At 51.1% G+C, this 20,551-nt stretch overlaps 1 protein-coding gene across 3 annotated transcripts in view; it reads left to right on the plus strand.

Moving 5' to 3' along the window:
* The first annotated feature begins 9,941 nt into the window (after positions 1 to 9,941).
* Positions 9,942 to 20,551, plus strand: part of TMEM63C (transmembrane protein 63C) — a 32,391-nt gene continuing 21,781 nt past the window's right edge. The window contains exon 1 of one of the 3 annotated variants that reach the window (XM_017831566.1): positions 9,942 to 10,000. The gene's annotated coding sequence lies outside the window, so the exon portion shown is untranslated. Of the gene's footprint in view, positions 10,001 to 10,231; positions 10,290 to 20,551 lie in introns of those variants that run through there. The other 2 variants (XM_017831565.1, XM_017831564.1) reach the window with 2 other exon arrangements.

The raw sequence follows: 20,551 nt of genomic DNA on the forward strand, positions 1-20,551 counted from the left end.
GCAGGACACTTCAGGAAAGAGCTCTTAAGGAGTAGAAAATTAAAATAACAAATGTAAATGGTGTTTATTTCAGGGGAGGATTAAATCCCAAACTAACAGGCATGAATATGTGAGGATGGTCACCTGAAGCAATCTTCTGCCAGCAGAAGCAGCTACTGCTCCAGAAATTGTGCACTGCCCTTTTTCACAGGGCTGGCATCTTCCTTTTCACTCCCAGCCAGCTGCGCAACCCTCGTCTGCAGTCTTTTGATGCTGTTGAACATTGTGTCAAATTTATGCTGGCCACATCAGGGTGCAGGAGCTCCGGTCTTCCTTTCTGCTTGTGAAGTGTCATGCACACCTAGGGAATTCTATAAATAATAAATAACAATAACACATGCACATATTCATAACCAAGTAATTGTTTACATTGTGAATATTCAGCACGCACCAGATGGTTCTTCTTTCACTGCCTCCAAAATGGAAATGACCAGTTACTAAAGATAAAATATTCCTTCCCTCTGCTGCTTCCCTAGGGCTCCTATTTGTTGTTCTCTTGTAGAACTGCTGCTCCCTAGAGAAAAAAGCCTTTCAGCCTTGGAAACAGTGAAATCAGACCTGAAATATGAAATGTTTCATATCTGCAGAAGCTGCAGATAAATGAACACAGTGTTAAACCAACTCCAGAAAATAGACTTGGATTAATCCTCCTGCCTGCTGCAGCAGCACTCTGGGAGAAGCGATCTCTCTCCCCACTGTCACATGGCTGCTGCTCCTGCTATCAAGATGCTCCTCCAGTGGATCTGTAAGAGCAGTTTCTAAATGACTTTTACTCTGCAAAAATGCCAGCTATCAGCTAGTGCACGACATGCACTGCACACAACCACCACCCTGGCCACACTCCAAGTGGCAATGATTTTAGCTGACTACTTGATTACTATATGGAGGGCCAGACTCTTGCCTGCTCCATTTCCACCTGCCCCAGTGGGTGCAGTTTCCATTTATGATCTATAACGTTAGATGCACTCACAGCACTGGGAAGAGAGACCATGCCTTCAGCCACCCAATGCCAAGTCAAACGCCAGCTTGCCTTTCTCTGCTCCCATATGCCATACACAAGCTTGACAAGCTCCACTGAAGGAGATGGTCCCATCCAATCCCATCAAGCAACGTGGTATGAAAGACACTGGGCTCAAACTGTGGGAGATTCAGGAGGAGATGGAGTCCAGGTACTTCACTTTCCAAGCACATGTTTAAGCCCTGGATTTGGCACAGAAGAAGGGCCATTATCTCTGCCAGCCAGGTGCCCACATGAAAGAGATTCCCACACTGCTGCTTGAGTGGGTGGAGGTGCATTCTGTGCAGCTCTGAACTAGACACCTGTCCAGTTCCATCACTAGCCAGGCCACCCTCTGGGCAGCTCTCTGTCCCTAGTGGTGAGAAACAGCATCTTTTCCTGCAGCAAATCTGGCTTGCTTTAACAGAAGTAATTTAAAGCCCTGTTTAGGAAGAGGATGAGAGGCAGAACCAGGCCCTCTTCTCAGGAGGCTGAAGGCAGCCCCACATTCACATTTTCCCAGCCCCCAGGTCAAATGGACTCCCAGAGGAGGCAACTTTTTCTTTGTGCCAGGGGGATGGGGCTCTGGGTGAGCAAGTTATCCCTACAAATGCTGGGAGCAAACCGCAGGCCCCTGAGGCCAATTCCACCTCTGGGCTGGGCAGGGCTGAAGGGTAAACCTTGTTCCAGTAATATTATGTCCCTAGATGAGCGAAGGAAAAATAATTGAGATGCTGCTTTCTTTTCTCAGCTGTAGGAAAAGAAAGCCATAATTTGATCACGGGTAGCTATTTGCTAGTTTCCAGAAACCACTTGATGTATTTAATATCAAACAAATGAAGACCATAGCACTGCTTTGAGTAAGACCAAGGTTAGGCTGCTGGCACTGTGTCAATGGCAACTACACATCAGTCTGCCTGAAGAAAGAGCATGCATCTATCGGATTTAAATTTCCCTTATCCCCAAGCTTCTGGACATCTCCAAAGAACAGTCATAGTCCAAGGCCTACAAAGTCACTGTGGTGTCTGCTGTGGGGATGGCACCTCTGGCCATACTCTCCCTCCCTGCAGGAACAGCGACTGAGTGAGAAAATCAAACAGAGGACTACACTGAAGAAGCGGTGGTTCTCCTCAGGGGACGACTGCAGGGGATGACTACTGAAGACCACAGTGTAAACAGCAAGAAGAAGGATGAATTATTCCCCTCTGAAGACCCACTGAGGAGTTGGGGGAGGAAACAGAAAAATGAGGAAAAAATATAAGGGAGAAGTTCCACAGCAGTGAGACTTGGACTTTCTCCAGACTTGTCTTCACTTGCTTCTCTCAGATTCCTGTCTGGTGGATATGGGGTAAGCACAGCCAGCACCTAGGTCTCCAAAATGCCTGCCAGAAGGAGAAGCCAGGATCTGTTTCACTCACAGCTTGGGAAAGGGTGCTGCCCCATAGAGCTGAAGGGGGTAGCAGGCACGTTGCACCCAGGGAGCAGAGGGAGCAAGGGCTGCACAACAGGGGCACAGTCTCTTTGGGAGTTCGAAGGGACCAGGGCCAAGGTGAGCCCTGTGGAGAGCTCAGGCAGGAGGAGTCTTGGCAGGGTGTGGAGGGCAGAACAGGAAGGAGCTGGGAAACAGGAGCAAAAGAGGTGAATATGCTGGGATGGAGAGAACTTTGGTGTGATGTGAAAGCTGGAAAGTACGAGGGTTGTTGGGGCCAGAAAGAGCCAGCAGACTGGGGTGATCGCTGGGATGAGAGGGGCTCTGAGCAGGGGGCACTGGCTTTCCAGGCACCCTCTCAGCCCCGACCCTTCTCCGTCGGACCTCCCAGGGCACCCAGCTACCGCCCTCTGCCCAGTTTTCCAGGGCTGCCGCTGGCCTCTCTCCGACATGTTTGCAGCTAAGAGCTGCAGGTCCACGTGTGACTGTGAGTCTGTCGCCTCTTGAGGAATGGCCCGCGGGATGCTGGGGATGGGTTGGCTCATGGGAGAGGATAGCCCTCCGCACCGCACGGGCCGCGGGAGTGGCGGGGGTGCCGCGCCGAGCCGGCAGATGGCGCTGGGAGCCCGCCGGGAGCTCCGGGAGGAGGCCGAGAGGGAAGAGGCCGGGAGGAGGGACGGGACGGGAGTGCTGGCCTGCCCACGGTCTCGCAGATGGAGGTCATTTGTGGTCGTGGGATGGAAGCCAAACATCACAGCACAAGAGAGATCTCTGCCCTCTCCAGCTCTGCTGGGGAATCCCCCGCCCTGCAGCTGTGATCTCCCTTGGGAGGGCAGCACTTTCTCCCAGAACGGGATCCACCTGAAGAGCAGCCCCCACCCCCAGCTCCCCAAATTGTCACTGGTGAGAACTGCAGTCCGCAGTGCAGAAGGATAAAAGATGGATCTGATGTGAATCTTACCGGCTGCAGTGATTCGTGCTCTGTTGCAACATGGCTAAATGTGCCCCAGGAGTCCTCCAAGCTTTTGCTCGGGAGCTGCAGCGGGAAGGTGGATGAGGGACCAGAAACAAGGTTGCGATCAGCAGTGATCACCAGTGTTTCAGGACTCCGCTTGTCATGGGGTGGCAGTATTAGCCATTAATTGCATGTCATTCATTCACATTTCCCTTCTGGTTTCAGTTCAGTTGAGCATTCCCAGCTCCCCCCCAGTGTAACTCCATCCCGATAAACTCCGCATTATCTCCACCTGAGTGACGCCTTCATTTCAGTGCACGTGGAAAGGAGGGGAAGGAGAAAAGTGTTGCAAAGGATAGAACCATAGAATCATAGCATGGTTTGGGTTGGAAGGAACCTTCTAAATCATCTAGTTCCAACCCCCTGCCATGAGCATGGGCACCTTTCCCTAGACCAGGTTGGTCAAATTCCCATCCAGCCTTAGCCTTGAACTCTTCCAGGGATGGGACAGCCACAATTTCTCTGACCAATGTTCCAGTGCCTCATCACCCCCACAATAAAGAATTTCTTCCTAACATCTAATCTAAACTTACTCTCCATTTGAAGCCATTCCCCGTTGTCCTGTCACTACATGCTCTTGTAAGAAGTCCCTCTTCACCCTTCTTGTAGGTCACCTTTAGGTACCGGAAGGCTGTTGTAAGGTCTCCCCCGAGCCTTCTCTTCTCCAGTCTGAACAACCCCAGTTCTCTCAGCCTGTCTTCATAAAAGATGAAATTAGTTGAAGATGATAAATTATACACACAGTAAAACCACAGGTAAAGACAGCAGCATTAGCAGGGAAATTAATAAATAATTATTTGTTGTCAATTAGGCTCAAATGCTGACTGCATGATCCAGTCTGAGAAGTGGGTGAAAGTAGCTCCTCAGATCAGAAGAGCCACAAGAGACACTGTGCCTTTCATACAATATGTGGCTTAACCAGGGAACACCTTGCTGCAAGGTGCTATGGATGCCCACCTTCTATATGCTTCTGAATCTCTTTCAAGAATGATGCATTTGCTGGTGAGTCGGAGAGGACACTATAGGAGCATCATCCTTCTGCTCTGTTCTTATGTTCTTCTCAAGGTGTTTGCTGCCAGCCACTTTCAGAAACAAAATACTAGCCTATATAAATCCCTTTTCTGACCTAGAACAGCCCTTTCTTTTTCTTTTCTTTTGGTATTTTTTTTTTAATTCTGATGCTATTCTGTACATAAAGGAAAGGCCAATGAACTACTCAGCAAAGATGGTTTTGTTGAATATTTAGTATATGAGACAGCCTATTTAGTGTTAATGACTTTCACAAAGGACTGTGCCCCCATGCATTAGCTAGCTGTGCTGCTGGCAACTGTTTTAGCCAAGGGAGGACATCAGTGCACTGAGTGTTTTCTCCCAGGAAGGCTGGCATGTGGGCAGAGACACAGCCTGCATGCAGAGCCCTTGCATTTGGCCAGAACAGTATGGTTCATTACCTGATGTGCATCTTCCTCAGTGGCTCTCCCAGCTCAGCCTGCTAGCTTGCATCTTTCCCCTATCTATAATCCACTGATATTCTCATTAAAACTACCATCACTTTTCCCTGGTATATCTGCAATAAATCTTTCATTGCTCTAGACATCATCAGAAATGCCATTTTCTGACCTTCAGAAGGTCAGGTGCTCAGCCTAGATCTTTTTTAACTCTGTCAGGAATTGCCAGTTGCACCTCTTGAAGCAGAGGGGTCATTTCCCTGAGATTTCCAGAAAATGTTTTGCTCTGATCCATGACTTCCACTTCAAGCTCCATATAACAATGCATTAATTTGTTTCTCTCTAACAGACATATGTCTAAGAGAGGGAGATGTATTTTCCACAGAGTAAATAGACCCATGTTCCTTTCTGCATCTCTTTCCAGACCACAAGGAAGCAACATGGCACTCCCTAGGCTTTCAAAGTAGACATGGGGCTAGGTCAGAATGGCATTGACAGGGTAGGTGAGCAGTTGGTCTGACCTCTGGGGAAGTGTAGACTAGCTATTTGCAGAGCAGTACAAAGAATGTTTGATAAACAAAAGCTGGATTGGTGCTATCAAGTGCAAACCTGCATGTCTAGGAGAAGTTCTCCAATGGGTCCTTCTTCAAAAAGGTGAGCGAAGTGCTCCATGTTGCAAGAGGCAGGATCTGGGGAGGGAAAAGTGGATGAACATTTGGTTAGTGGCAGGATGTTGAGGTGAAGAGAGGAAAGCCCCAAGCAAGAAGCTGCATCAGTGGCTTGTGGTTTTACAGGAGCAGGTGGGAGTATCCACAGAGGCACTGCTGCAGGCAGTAGTGGCTGACAGCCGGGAGGGCTAGGGATGGTAATTGTTTAGATGGGCATGCTGGGTTTAAGCTGCATCAGATACTTGGACAACTTGTGCTGAGGGCCCAGCCAGGGTGTCTTCTGGAGCAGGGCAGATGTCTTTGTGTTTGGGCAGCATCACGGTAATACCTGCTTACTCAGGTCAGCCAAAAAACTGAGATCTGGAGCCACAGAGAAATCTTGTGCCTACAAGCACTGAACCACACTGTCCCAGCTGACTGGCAATTGGGAAGAGCCAATTAGCATATTTAATGTAACTGATTAGTGCGTGGTCACGCAGCCTAGGTGGTGGGTGATTTTTGAAGCAGATTTGAAATTATAAGCACGCAGACACCAAACCACGAGGGAGCCGGCATGGGGGAGAGATGATTTCCCAGCGTAGCAGCTATGGTCCCAGTTTCTCAGCTATTCCCAATGGCAAGCTGCCTTCAAAGAGCCCTGAGAAGGTCCAGGGTGAGCACTTGAAAATTAAGAAATTAACTTTTTTAATTAACGGAACTGAGGTGGCTGGTGTGATGATGGCTCAGCCTCTGCTGCAGCTCTGCCAGCCTCTCCTTTTGCAAAGCGTGAGTCCCACGGTCTCCTGTGGGAAGGGAGAAGCATTTCCCTGAGGTCGGAGGTCCCCGCCAGGCAGGCCCAGTGAAGGGCACAGAGCCCTCCCTTGCGCAGGGGGTTGCGGTTCTGTGTACGCGGGAGGCGCTGCCCCGCACTCGGGCTCCGGGAGCGGCTGTGGGGCAGCCCGGGGGCCCCGGCAGGGCTGGGGCTGGCACTGCCTCAGCGTGGAGTGTACCCGCAGCTCCCCCGCGCTCCGAGACTTAGCAATGTCCGCACTACGAGGAACTGCTGCCGACAGCAGCCCCGTTTCCTTAGTTACGGCAAGCAGGAGGTATTTCGGGAAAGAGGCAGGCAGCGCTGGGAAAGGCAGGCAGCGCTGGGAAAGGCCGGCAGGTCTGGGGAGAGGAAGCCCTTGCCAGGGGGAAGCCGCCCAGAACTGCAGGGTGGGCGCAGCTCCGACCTCCTCAGGTGTGAGCTTTCAACTCTACACAGAGGGTAATACCCCACTTGTTCCAGGGATGAGAACAAATTCATTCCTGCTTTTGAAGCATGAACAAAATGTAATAATTCCATGAGCCCTCCAAGGAAACAGACAATTCTGTCCTGGAAGCAGTTTGCAGGTAAGAAAGTCTGGGACCACATCCAGGGCTGTGCTATGCCAGCACCAGCCATTTTGCTTTTGCCCATTCCAAGCCCTGCTTCCCAGGTGCTGTGTCCAGGCCTGCCCACACCACAGAGCCCCACAAAGCCCCGTACTGGCTCCCACCCGTGCACTAGGGAGGTCAGGGCTCTCTTTGATGGTTGCCTAAAGGCAAACACCGGTCAAGGGCTTGCAGGCCACGCTTGCTGCACTGCAGCTGGCCCACCCATCCTTGTGGGGAGCAACCAGCATGGGGACATCCCAGCAGTGCCATGCCATACCAATCTGGGCTGTCAGCCAGGGACACAGACACACAGTCTGGCTGGGTGCAGGGATCAGGGACTAAAGGGTATTTTCATTCCCAGACCCTTCAAGTCTGCCCCTAGTCTGTGCAAACTGCAGTTTTCCAGCTCCACATGCACCAGCTCCACAGGGGTATTCAAAGACACATCCCCAGCTAAAGGCCACACCTTTGCCAGTATTTGGCTCCAAACCTCAGAGACACTGGTGCTGCCCAAGGGGAAACCAACAGCTTTTTTAAAAAACATAGACACATTAGTCTTTTTCTCCAGACGTTATTCTCAGGAACAGTTGCACTATCTTGCCTGAAATGTGTCTAGACAAATTCAGCCAGAGTCCCTGAGCCTGCCGGGAGAAATTCAGCTTAAATATTAAAGCCACAAACGATGGAAAAGAGGAATTGTGATTGGAAGCATCACACAGACAAGCAGGATGCAGTGCTACAGTCCTAGCTGCAAAGCAGCTCCTTGTGCCTCATCCCCCTGCTGCTCCTGGCTGCAGCTCCATGTCTCTCCCGCACTGCTGCAGGGTTAGAAACAATGTGGGAAGGAGGTTATCAGCTCCTCCACACACACAGCTGGAGGCTGAGCCACACACTGCTTGTGCTTCCCAGGCGTATGGAGAGACTTAAAAACCATGGGATGCTGAGCCCTTGTGAGACCATATCTGTAAGGCTCTTCTTGGGCCAAAATCATGGCCACTGAAGGAACAAAGGAGTTTTTGTCCTTGTTTGAGCTCCTCTATGTTTCCCTTTTGGGTTATTATTCTATTCTATTCTATTCTATTCTATTCTATTCTATTCTATTCTATTCTATTCTATTCTATTCTATTCTATTCTATTCTAAACTAGGCACAATCTGTGCCAGAAGCAGGAAGAATAAATATCCCTAGGGAATGGCTTATGCACAGGCTAGATTTGTCCAGCTTTGTCTGATCCCTGATGTCTTGGTAGGCCAAAGGAGGGGGAGCAGGTGTTCACTCTTTTGGGACTGGGGCAGCATACCAGCAGCAAGGTTACCAGCTCTGCTCAGCAGTCAAGATTTCCCAGCAGCATTTGCCAGTTTAAGTGATGGAGGATGTTAGTTTCCATTCAGTAGGTCAGAGAAGCCATGGCTTATGAAAAACACAATCTTCACTCTCTGAGAAGTAGGGTATCAAATACTGGGGACCCAGTGGCAGATCACAGTCACGAGACATTTTAGAAAATCCCCCCAGATTTGTTTCTCCCACAAGCCCCTGTTGCTCAGTGTTTGCAGAGCACATGTTGCACTAAGCTGGCACAGTCATGTCTGCTCTCTCCTGAGTGTCCCCTGATGCAAGGCAGCAGTCAAGGTCTCCAAGCCTTGGTGATGCTGTAGGACTGACACTGGCTTGTCTGGAGTGAGAGGGCAAGCTGTGTGGATTATTCACATCATACATATGGCTGAAGAAGACGGCAGTGAAAGTGATTTGGAGGTCTTTTTTTTATTTGGCTGTTCCCTAAAGTTTCAGGCATACTTTGCTTTGGCTATAGTAGCTCCTAGAAGTCCCTGGCTGGAGATAAAGGTCTCCTTTATAGTGAAGTTTTACCAAAAGGCATTGTAGCTACCTCGGTTTTTGGTAGCCTGAAAAAAGAAAGACGCTATGGGGGCCACTTTGCTTTCACCCCTTGGTTCCTCATGGTCCATGAGCTGTGCCAGCCTATTTCCACTTGCAGTATGAAGGAAGGTTCTTGGCTGGCAGCTTATTATCTTCTATTAGTTTCTTGATGCTTCTCCTCATGGTTTTCATGGTTGTGCTTGTGAGACTGGAAGGTTCTTTAAATGGCTGGAGCTTAATCACTGAACTGTGCTTCTTAGACCATAAAGAGATGAAATGAGCCCAAACAAGCCTTCAGAGGATGCTGCAGAACAACACTGTTTACTTGGCATCTGGAGAAGCCACAGATGTGGGACCCCAAGCCACCCATAGGAGGCAGGAGCCAATGAAGCAACCGGGATATCAGTGAGACTTCCCTCCAGTCACATTCTGGTGACTGTAGCCCGGTAGCTCACTTGCAGGTGGTGTCTCTGACCATCACTTGGGAACACTGGTAGCCATGTGAGACATCCAGTACTGCAACCCTGGATGTGCTGCTGTCCATTTCTCCAGCATAAAGTGCACTGCCTGCATCCTCACAGATTGGAGAAATGGGGAGCCGAGTGGGATGCCTAAGGAAAACGAGGCTCTCGAAGCCCCTTTGCACCTTGGTGGGGTCAGGTCCCTGTCCTTCCTGCCGGTCACTCCTGATGACAGGAAGGCACGGACCCTCTGCAGGAACAAAACCCCTAGCAAGTTTCTTTGCTACCACCCCTGCCGCCATCCATGCCGAGCAGCTGAGCAATGCTGCATCAAGGGGAGAGGTTTTGCAAACGCTGCTGAGGTCTCATATGCACCCACCCACCTGCCCCTGCCACTGTGTTGGAGGCTGACCCCCCGTGTACCCCCACCGCGCTGGCTGTCGGTCCCGGAGGCCCGTTCCGCTCTCCCCCGTGGCACACGCCGGGCAGCCATCCCGAGGAGCCGAGCGCCGCGGAAGCTGATCGAAGCGGCGGATGCGGCGGGCACAGCCTCAGACCCAGAAATAGCCTGAGACGCGCAGACCCCGCACCCAGGCGTTCCGCCGGCAGCTCCCCGCGCCGAGCGCCGGGGCCGCCGCCTCGCCCCCCGCTCGGATGCCGCGGAACACACGGTGAGGGAGCGCGGCGGGGGCTCGGGCCGGGAGGCGGCTCCCCCGCGGGGCCCAGAGCTCCGGCACCGCAGGCCCCGGCCCCCAGCACCGGCGAGGCGGCGAGAGCAGCCCGGGAACCGCGGCCTCTCCGCCGCAGCGGGGCGGGCGGGGAGGCGGGGCGGCGGCCCCGGCTCCGGCCCCGGCACCTTCCCCTTCCCCTGCCGGTGCCGGGCCGGGGCCGCTGCTGGGCAGCCCGGGGGGACGGCGGGCGCGGGGCCCGGAGTAAGCGGGGCCGGGGCTCCCCAGGCAGGTGAGTCCGGGGCGGGAGGCGGCGGCAGGGCGGGAGCCGCAGTCGGGCTGCAGAGCTCAGCCGGCGGGGCTCGGCCGGCGGCGCCGCGGCAGCGGGCGGGGTCCCGGCGGGCGGCGGGGCTCTGGCGAGGGGGGACTGGGGCGCTCCTGGGATGCAGGACGGGCCGGGGGGCGCGACCTGGCTATAGGGTGGTTGGGGTGGGGGGGAAGCGTGCTTGGGGCTGAGCCTGGTCCGCCCGCGCCGAGCTGCGCCTGCCGCGTGGGACTGCGGCGGGGGATGCTCACCGTGGGGGTAAGCCAGCATCGCCTCGGGCAGCCCCGGGACAGCGCACGAGGGCCGCTCTGCGGGTCCGGGAGTTAGGAACGAGTTGGTTTTATGGAAGATATCTGGGTACTTGGCTCTGTTTAGACACCGTTTGCCTGCCTTCATCCTGGACCACGTAGCAAACTGGTTTTAATTAATGCTTGTGTCCGCCCGCCTGATGGGTGGCTGAGGCCCATCAAGGTGCAGTGGCTTCCCTGGGCTGCTGGAGCAAGTTGGTGGCAGAAACAGGGAGTGAGCCCCAGCCCCTCAGTGTCCTTTCCCAGTGGACACATGCTGACTTGCACCACTGTCCTGTGATGCGAGATAAAATGTCACTCCACCGCTGTGTCATGTCATGGCTTATGCTTGGTCCCCACGTCATCCTGGCCACAGAATCCTCCTTCTGGGAGCCACACCTGATGGTGCTAGATCTGCTTTGTACGGGCAGGAGAGAGGAGGGGGAACCTCTCCCCATTTCTCCCTCCAGCTTTGTGATACTGATGACTCTGAGAGAGCTGTTGGATCGGGATGATCTAATGCTCTGGCTAAGCTGCTCTCCCCCAGTTTACAACTTCATCCAGATCTGTCATGGATCAAGGCCCTGCCTTCTCTCTCACTTGCTTCCCCATCCTCTCCAGCACAGTAGGTTTGCTATTCAGAAACCTGAATAGAAGGAGTGTTATCCAGGAGAAAGAGAGAGAGACCTTTGTCTGGCTGGCAGATATTATTTCTGCATGAACATCTTTTTCCTTTTAACTGTTTAGCCACCATCCCCAGGACTGTTGCACATACTTGCCTTCTCCCCTTTCAGAGAGTTCAGGGGGGAGCAGGGTGTGGTGGGAAAACCAGGTGGGCAAACAAGATATGAGAAAGCACTTTGCCCCATGTTGGGGATCTATGATGCTGTATGGCCGTCAGGCTGCCTGTCTGAGCAGCAGAGAGACAGCAAAATATGCCATTTGGGATAAAGGTGTTGTTGTAGTGGTTTGCAGTATTTGTTCAGAGGGGAGAAAGTGGAAAAAATAGAAAGCAGAAAGAATGACCCTAATACCAGATCAGAGCCTTGGCCTCACTGCCTTCCCTGCTGCCCTGCAAAGTGGTGGTCAAGGCTGGGCAACAGATGGAGAGGGAAGCAGAAGCAGCTCCTTCAGGAAGGATTTGTCTTAAGTATCCTGGCAAACAGCCACTGGCAAACAAATAAGTAATAAATAAAAGCAGGGAGGCAGCCAGCACCCCTGCAGCCTCTGACTCCATAGCACATATGGGCTTTTCCGGCTTCCCTTGGAGCTTAAACCTCTGCTTTCTTCCCTTGGCTCCATCCTGGCTCCTGAAACTCCATTCTAATGCCTTTGAGCTCTTTTATTTTTTTTGCCTGATAACACTTGAATCGCTCTGTAACTGCTCCCCTCTTTAAAGCTCTCCCTGAAGTTAACTATTTTATCCCTGGTTTGCTGGCTGCTGACAATGGAAAGCATAGGGTGGTCCTGCAAACCAGAACAGAAATAGCAGTGCTTTCTGGGGATGCTGATCAGGGATGTGCATAGGCCCTCACAGGTAAATACTTGCCCTCCTTCCATGCAGAGACTTCTGGGCCAAGGGAACGTAAGGCAGATTTCAGCACAGCTTCAGAGCCTACATCTGCAGAGTTGTAAAAGAAGGAGTGTCACTGCTTTAAAATATTTCTCACAGGAAATACTCCTCTCTTAACAGACTGTGAGAGCTTTCCCAAAGCAGCAAGGAGAGGGAGAAATGTTTCTAACACCCACAAGTGAATTCAACTGATATTAAACTAATCAATCACCTAAACTCTTAGGCAAACATAAGTGTGCTGTGCAAATGCTGACTCCCCCATGAGTCCTATAAACACCAAAGCCTTCTACTGTTGTCACTTATGCATTTCTTACCTACTTTAGTTGCTGTAAATATATTTTGTGTACCTAGCTCCAAGTTTGAAGAAAACATTGCATTGCTGATGCACTGTGCTCAGAGTAAGAGCAGGTTTGCTTTGAGATTATTTCAGGAGAAGCAGCTCCAGTCCCAATTTCTTTCAGCTATAACTTGATCACATTCAGTCCCTAACCAGGTATCAACCTCAAACAAGGTCTTAGAGCTTTAGAAGATCCCACTTGGCATCTACCTGCACTTTAAGGTGCCTAAACACCTCTTCAAAGCTGGCTTGAAGTTACTACTTGAAATATGTCTGAGACGGTAATTAGACTGTGATCACATGATCACACCTTGTTATTAGGTGGGGACAATGGCAGCAATTTGCTCACACTGTTACAGGAACAATGGGACAGCAGTCCAGGGAGGTGCACAGCCCTTCCCATCGTCCAGTCTACTATTGTTGCTGGTTAATGGGTGAGAAAGGGCACAGTGGGTCTGTGCAGAAGCAGAGGAAGGTGAGGTAGAGTAGCCTGACAGGGGGCATGGGCTTCTCTCTCCCAGCGTTCTACCCTGGTCCATGTGTCACCCTCAACTCTGTGGCAGTTCAGCCATGGCTCGATCTCGCACCTCCTCAACAGGTTTGCTTTTTATGACTCATTTTGATAGTTACCTAAGCCCCAGTGCTGTCCTGCCTTGTCTGTCCTGGTATAGCCCTCTGTTGGATGATAGCTGTGTTGGCTTAAGAGCTGCAGCCATGCTAAGGGCTGCAGAGAAAACCTTTTTGCCCGAGAATTTGACTTCCTGATTGAAATTGCTGTAATGTTGCCCAGCCTCTGGAGAGCATGAACACCGTGGCATAGAAGCATTTCAACACAGGAATCAGTTGTGTAGTTCCCAGCAGCATCCCCGTGAGAAGCTGTGGGTACCATTTTGACCAAGGAGGGGCTTCTCATAGTGGTAGTTTGATCTCAAATAAAGATGTGTTTAAAATGGAATCCCAGAGCAGAGGGGCTCAGTGCTCCTGTTCAGTGGGAGTATGCAGAAGCTTTGGGTGACCCGATTCCCCTATCCCCAGCACCAAAGTCTTGTCATCTGCAGATTTGTGGGTGAGTTGAGAGGAAGGCAGGATCTGGACAAGCCAAGCTCTACTGTCTCCCCAAGTGCTGAAAAGCAGGCTGTGAAAGGTGGAAAAATACATCATCATGTAATTTTGAATTCCTCCTGACGTAAAGGAAGGGAACCTGCTTCACTGGAGAGCACTTTATTGTTAGCTGGGAATTGGTGGTAGGAGGCAGCTGGGGCACGGGTGATGGAAATTGAGACAATGAGGCCCTTAACGTGCTGTGTTGGATGGACAAGGGGAGACTAAAATTCAGATGAGCTGCAGGGGGCGAGTTAGGGCAAACCTCAGGTTTGGAAGGGTAGTTGGGCAGTGGCTCCCAGCTGTTCTCCAAAGTAAGCCTGTGGTATCCTGAGACAAGGACTGGGGACCTTGCACTGGCCAAGCCAAGGTGACCCTGGTGGAGGAATCCTCTTGCTCTGCTACCCATGCAGCAAGGTTACCCACACTAGGATGACACATCAGGAAAGTGGCACAGGCTGAGGTGCTGAGGTTGTGTGAGGGCTGGGAAGCTGAGGGTTGACTTGTGAGGCATGGAAGTGGCTGGCTGTGGCCACAGGGCACCTGAGCGGCTGGGATCCCAGCTGGCACTGGGACAGCCCCTAGTAACATGGAGCTTAGGAGACACCTGGCTGGTGGATCTGGTTCCAACAGCAGGTTGGGATGGTCTTCTTGGCATTGCTGTGGTTTGGAGAAGAGTGTCCATACTTGGGAGATATTCAAAACCTACCTTTACATGGCCCTGCAGAACTTCCTCTAGCCGACCCTGCTTTGAGAAGGAAGGCTGGACTAGATGATCTCTCTTCAGCCTCAACACTTCTGTGCTTATTTGTTCTGTCTTCTGACAAATTCAGTCACCAAGGCAGCATTGGAGAAATGACCAGAAGTTGAGGTTTGCCTTGCTCCCCTGAGTATGCGAGCTACACAAGTAGGAGACTCCCAGGGTTTGCAGACTCCAGGCTAGTGACATGCACTATTCATTGTGTTTCTGGGCTACTTTTCTCAGGGAGGGCAGAACTATGTGGAAGTGTAATGGCAAAGAGGGCAGAAAAACAAACCAAACTTCGTAGACTTCAGAATAAGTTTGATCTGTGCCTCGTTTGGCTCTTGACCTTCTGCTGAGTAGGATGGATGGATTAAAGTCACAATTTAAATTAATGATCAGAAAGCCAAAACCTAAATACCTATTTTTAATCTCGCTATGCTTGTACACTTTTACTCTTTTGCTAAGGACAAGTTGATTCTCACTGATGAGTATGATGTGGTACTTAGGGCTAAGCAGGAGGCTGCACCATGCTTATGTGAGTGAGTTTACAGCATAATATATGGTTATTTGGATATTTAATGTCTATACTACTTGCATTACAAAATGGTGAGTGCTGTATTTCTTATTAGATATCACATCATTATTATAAATTTGGTCCAGCTGTATTTCAGTGGAAAATGAAGTTCAATTCAAATTGCAGAAAGCGAGCACTTAAAAAGTGGTTTCTGATTGGTTAAATAAAACTGCTTAAAATGTATGGATCTACAAAACAAAAGAGAAAAAGTTTATGAAAACATTATTTATATACGTAATGAATTTAACAATACCATACTGCTATACTATATTGTATTACTATAATACCATATCATAGGAAGAGAATTTTATTAGAGGAGATGTAAAATATAGCCGGTGATATATCCTGATTATTTCTGGCATTTAGGAATTCAGAACTAGTAGAGGTTATCCTCTCACACTTCATCTTCATTGGGCTTTGAAAGGGAACCAAACTCTCCTGCATTAACCTGCAGTAATTTTTCAGAACTTTGACTAAACTAATCCATGTACTAAGTTAATTGAAACATTTTTTTCCCTCTGCTTTCAAAAAAGATTGATGCTGTCAGAGCCATTTTTGCAGTTCATCAGGCTTTAGCTCCCACTGAGCAGATCTGGCACCAAGGACATACTACATGAATTTCTACTGATTTATTTTTCACTGGTGAGAGGGATCTAAGGTCTTAGCATGTAGGTTGTAAGAACTTCCAGTTTTAAATTGGCTGTCTTTTAATTTAAAAAGTTTTTAGTTCAGACAAAATCTTATTACTTTTAAGTCAGATGTATGTTTCCAAGAGTCATAATTCTTTTATTTGTTCTGGTTCCAAGTCCTCTTTATTGCTTTTTCCTTTCATATTACTGCTGCTAATCTTTTCATCAAGCAGCTTCATTGGATTTTTCTGTTGGGAGATTTTCATCAAGTTTAGTATTATTTTATCTGAGTTTTTAATTTCTTATGTTTTCTTCCATGAAATTTCATCAAACTCTTCCTTCTTTAAAAACAAGAAAAAAGCCCCAACAAAGCAAATACTGATAATAAGAGCTGCAGTGGCTGTGTCACCTCCTGAGAATGGTGCATTTTAAAGACTTTCAGATTTCGTTCAGTTGTTTCAGGAAAGTCAGGGGATGGATGTTTTTGCAAATACCATTCTCTGATTGGGCTGGATAAAGCTCGCTATGCAAAACTTTAGTAATTGGACTTATAGAAACTATGACCATACACAAAGTCTTGTCTTGGGTACATACGTACACTATGATGACTTTGTGTGTTCCAGGGTAGTTACTAGGTTTCAGAATTACTTCATCCTGGCAGGTACATCTGAGGGGCTGGCTGTTTGTTTGGACAGCCCCTGCACAAAGTAAAACTTCAGGGGTTTCTTTCCCTCCAGAATGAGAAGGTGAATTTTCAGCCCTCATGAAAGGCACGATGCAGTTTGTTTCAGCAGAGAAGGGATTTCACTCCACATTTCTTTGGGCTTCATGGGGGTTTTTTGGTGGAAAATATCCTGGAGGCAGCATAAGTTTCTGTATGTGTGTAGCCTTTAAAGTCCAAGCTGGGAGCAATGCCTGGGGGTATCCCTCCACCTGCCCAGCTGCTCGTGGGAGCCCTCTGTCCCAGTGCTGCATCCTCCCCATCCCCTGGGGCAGAAGAGCTGCACAGGCTTGTGACAGGATCTGCCGACCATCAGGTCCAGTCCTGCTCTCAGTGCTGGAGGCTGGCTGCATGTTCCCTGAACATGCTGGGGAACACTCTCTGCTCCTCAGGGCCCACCTTGTTCAAGACATGGAAAGCAGGGAGAGTGTTTGTGTCAGCGGGATGGTATCTCTCTCCCTCCTTGAGCAGAGCCTTGAGTGGGACAGGGTCAGGATACCCAGCCACTCTGCAAACACCTCCATATCAATGCTCCATCCCCAAGCATCTCTGCTGAAATGGACATAGAGCCTGTCTGATTCCTGCTAATTGTGGTGGGGTCTCAATAGCTGCTGGGCTGTGAAGAGGCTTGCAGTGGCTGTTGCTGGGACACTGATCCCTTCTAGGTCCCCAAGTCTCTTCGGTCGGCTGCATTCCTGGTGCTGGCTCTGCTGTGCCCCAAGTGCCCTGGAAGAAGAAGGGGGCATGAACTTGGGGAAGCTCCTTTTGCAGCTGTCTGCTGCAGTGCCTCATGTTTAATTTCCCTTTCTTTTCTGTTCCATGTGAGCAGTGATGATGTGGAGGGCAGGGGCTGGCTGCCTGGGGACCCTGCACTGCTGGCCAAGTGGGCAAAGCAGCGCAGGGGCTTCCAGCCCTTCCCTGAGTGCCAGCCTGGCTGTGTGCCCTGTGTGCAGGGAAGGCAGGCTTGTGAAGAGAAATCAAGGACAATCTCTCTGCCTTCCCTCCCATTTCCCCCCGATCCTAGGTAGCCTTTTTCCAAGGTTGACTTGCCCATGAAGTGTCTCTGATGCTGCCTGTTGGATGTGGCTTGTTTGAAAGGATGTGACCCCCCAGCAAACCTGCCAGGCTGGGCTGACAGCCCTCACACAGTGTTGTGTTTCTGCTTGCTCTTGCAGCAGAAAGAGCTTGCAGGTCTCTCAGTGACCACCCTGCTGCCAAATCTGCCATCTGTCTCACATCCTCTGGGCGATGCTGTGCCTCCCAGCCCACAGCTTCTCTCCTCCCAGTGCCTTGTCCCTTTCCCAGCCTGGCTGCTGTACATGTCCAGATGTGACACTTCCTTCTCTGCCTGAAGGGAAAGAAACCATTTCTTGTGTTTTTCTCCATCACATCTGTTACTCCCAATGCCCCTTGCGCTGGCTGTGGGCAGCTGCTGGCCAGTGGGCATAGCCAGAGCCGGGCAGGAAGGCAGCGTGGTAGGTGCAGGCAGGGCCAGCCTGCAGCACTGGCACAACAGAGTCTGCCTCCTGACCATCTGTGTCCCACTCATCTTGTGTTCTGGGCCACCTGCCTGTGATACATGTGTATGGGGGGAGATCCTGAACCCCAGTCTTTGCCCCAAAAGTCCTGTGATTTCCCCCTTATCTCTGATGCTTCAGGGCCATCTCGCCAGGTCCTCTCCATGGAGGAGATAGGAGTAAGCTGGTGGGTGTGATGGGCTGTCTGCTCTGTTCTGCTTGGCTCTACTGTGCCCTGCGGCAGGTGCGTGATTGGAGCGAGGGGAATTCCCCAGGGGTGATGGAAATGATGGGGACAAGTTGTCTTGTCACCTTATGTGAGCACCCGCACTGGGAGGAGGCTGAAACGGTCAGTGCTTTGCAGAGCCACGTGTCTGCAGCTCCACATGTGCCTGGGAGAGCCACCTTCCTTTGGCTGCAGCAGCAACAGCTTTCATCTCCCCCAAAGGCTGTGTGGGCTGCAAAGGCGGCTGGATGTGTGTCCCAGTGACCAGAGGAGAGTGACTGCCTGCTCCCTCTGCTGCCCCAGTGAAAAGCAGCACCAGGATTGCCCTGCATGGGGGCAGGATCTGGTGGGAGGGCAGGCAGCTGGCCCGTGGCTCAGGCAAAGGCACCGCAATCTGATGCTGAGACTGTGAGATGGGTTCAGTCTCTTCTCTCCTTCTTTGAAAGGACCAAATTTTGCTTACACTCTGGGAGATAGGTGTTGATTTGATTGTTCCCCTATGGATGAGTCCCCAGGGGAAGAAGGTGGCCAAGCCAGGCCTTGGGGAGCACCTTCTCCCCTTGTCCTCCTGTTGCAGGCACCTGTGTACACCATCAAAGGCTTTCCCTTCCCTTTGATGCACTATTGACTCAAACCGGTGTGCTGAGAGCTAATCCCTCTGGCACAGCTAATCCTTCTGGCACGGCTGGATGCGACTTACACAGCATCTTCTGGGGCCATCCCTGCTTGTGCAACTCGCTGGTGCCAGAGCCTTCACTGAGCTGCCAGCTCCCGTGCTCCCAGGGTGGCGTGATTCATCCCAGTCATATGGTGTTACCCAAATCTGCTCGGAAGCTGGGCAGAGGTGGGAGGAAAGCCTTGTCAAGGCCAGGATTGGCATGTGGTATGCTCATGGTCTCCTGCTGCAGCCCAAACCTCACTCTTCTCCTGGCACCAAGCACAGGCAATAGAAATGTTCTAGCTCTGCAGATGCTCTAAAATTGTATTTTGTGTGTGTGTATTTGTATATATATATATATAGCATTGTAATGCACTGCTCTCAGGAGGAAGCTTTTGTGCTTGCAGAGAGGGGAGCTGGGCAGGGCAGGAGTGCTTTTTTGCTCCTGCAGCAGAATCAGCTGTGGGGGATGTTGTGGCTGCTTGAAGCTGGGGAGGAGCGAAGGGTGGAGAGGCTGGTGGCAGCTGGGCACCAAGGCATCCCCCAGAGCAGTGTGGAGAAAGGTACATGGCTGGCCCCAGGAGAAGGGGATCGACAGATCAACATAACACTGCCCACTGACTCCTAGGAGGCTGTGGGATGAGGGTGCTCAGTGGGAGAGTACTCCCAGGTCCCAGTACTGTCAGGGAGCAGCAGGCTGGAGTGGAGCAGAGCTGGGCCCAGCAGCATGAGTGCCAGACCCCTGGTAGCCCACCATGTGCCCATGCTCACCCCACATGGCACAGCAGGCTTGTGGCCATGAGCTGTGAGGAGGGCTGGCTGGAGCTCAGCAGCTGAGAGTGGCTGTGCAAGGGCTTGAAATGCACCTGCTTTCTCCACCAGCTCAGTGGTGAGGTCTCTGCCATCCCCAAGTGGCCCATGCCATCCTGGCCAGGCAGGACACTGGGGTGCAAAGCCACCAGAATCACCTGGCCCAAGCAGTGTGATATTTGGCTTCTCGATCTGTGTCCCTTTCATGCACAATCCAAGTCCCCTCCTTGCCATTTCCTTCCCTCTGCCCTCGGGTGAAGTTCCCTCTGCTCACTAGTGATGGCTATATAGCTGTGCTGGCTGCTCCTGCAGCTGACAGTCTCTGCAGTGGGTGGCTTTATAAAAGGCAGGATGTGAACCTCCCACTCCTTTCTACCTTCCACAGCTCCCTGCTCCCTAAACAACGGAAGGGACTTGGGCAGGAAAGAGCTGCTTTTTCCCTATCTCACGCTGTCTTTTCCCCCATCTCCAGGGACCACAGTGCTCCTAGCATCTTGTGGCACTGTGAAAGATGCCTGTGACTCACAGTGACAGCTTCAGGGCCTGACCAAGGCACAGCTGCTCCTGGTTTGTATATAGGTTTCCACAAGGGAGTGTTTTTCCCAGTGGAGGTGGCACTTTCCTTCACAAAGGCCTTAAAATCCTCCTCTGTGTGAGAACAGTTACCTGGGTGGCAGAAGAAGCCATCCCACCCCTGTTGAAGCCGTACTGAGAGGTGCCTTCCTCTAATCTTCAAGGCCAAATGTAAGCTGCCTCTGTGAGACTGGCTGTATGTGGGCACATACTGTGGTCTTGGAGCTGGCAAGCAATAAGCAGCCCAGAGATACCCTTTGCAGGGAAACTCAAACCCTTCCCTAGGGCCAGCTGCCATGGCCCTCAGTCACAAAGGCAGCAGGGGCTGGGAGGTGTCCTCATCTGCATGTGTCATCATTAATTAACTGCAAGAGCAGAGGTTGCTCTAAGGACTGTGAAGAGCATGCACCATCCCAGCTTGGAGCAGGAATGTGGTGGTACCAGGGTTAGTGTTTTCCTGAAGTACTGTTTTTCTGAA

Source organism: Lepidothrix coronata, unplaced genomic scaffold (genome assembly GCF_001604755.1).
Source record: "Lepidothrix coronata isolate B3197 unplaced genomic scaffold, Lepidothrix_coronata-1.0 Scaffold192, whole genome shotgun sequence".
NCBI lineage: Eukaryota > Metazoa > Chordata > Aves > Passeriformes > Pipridae > Lepidothrix > Lepidothrix coronata.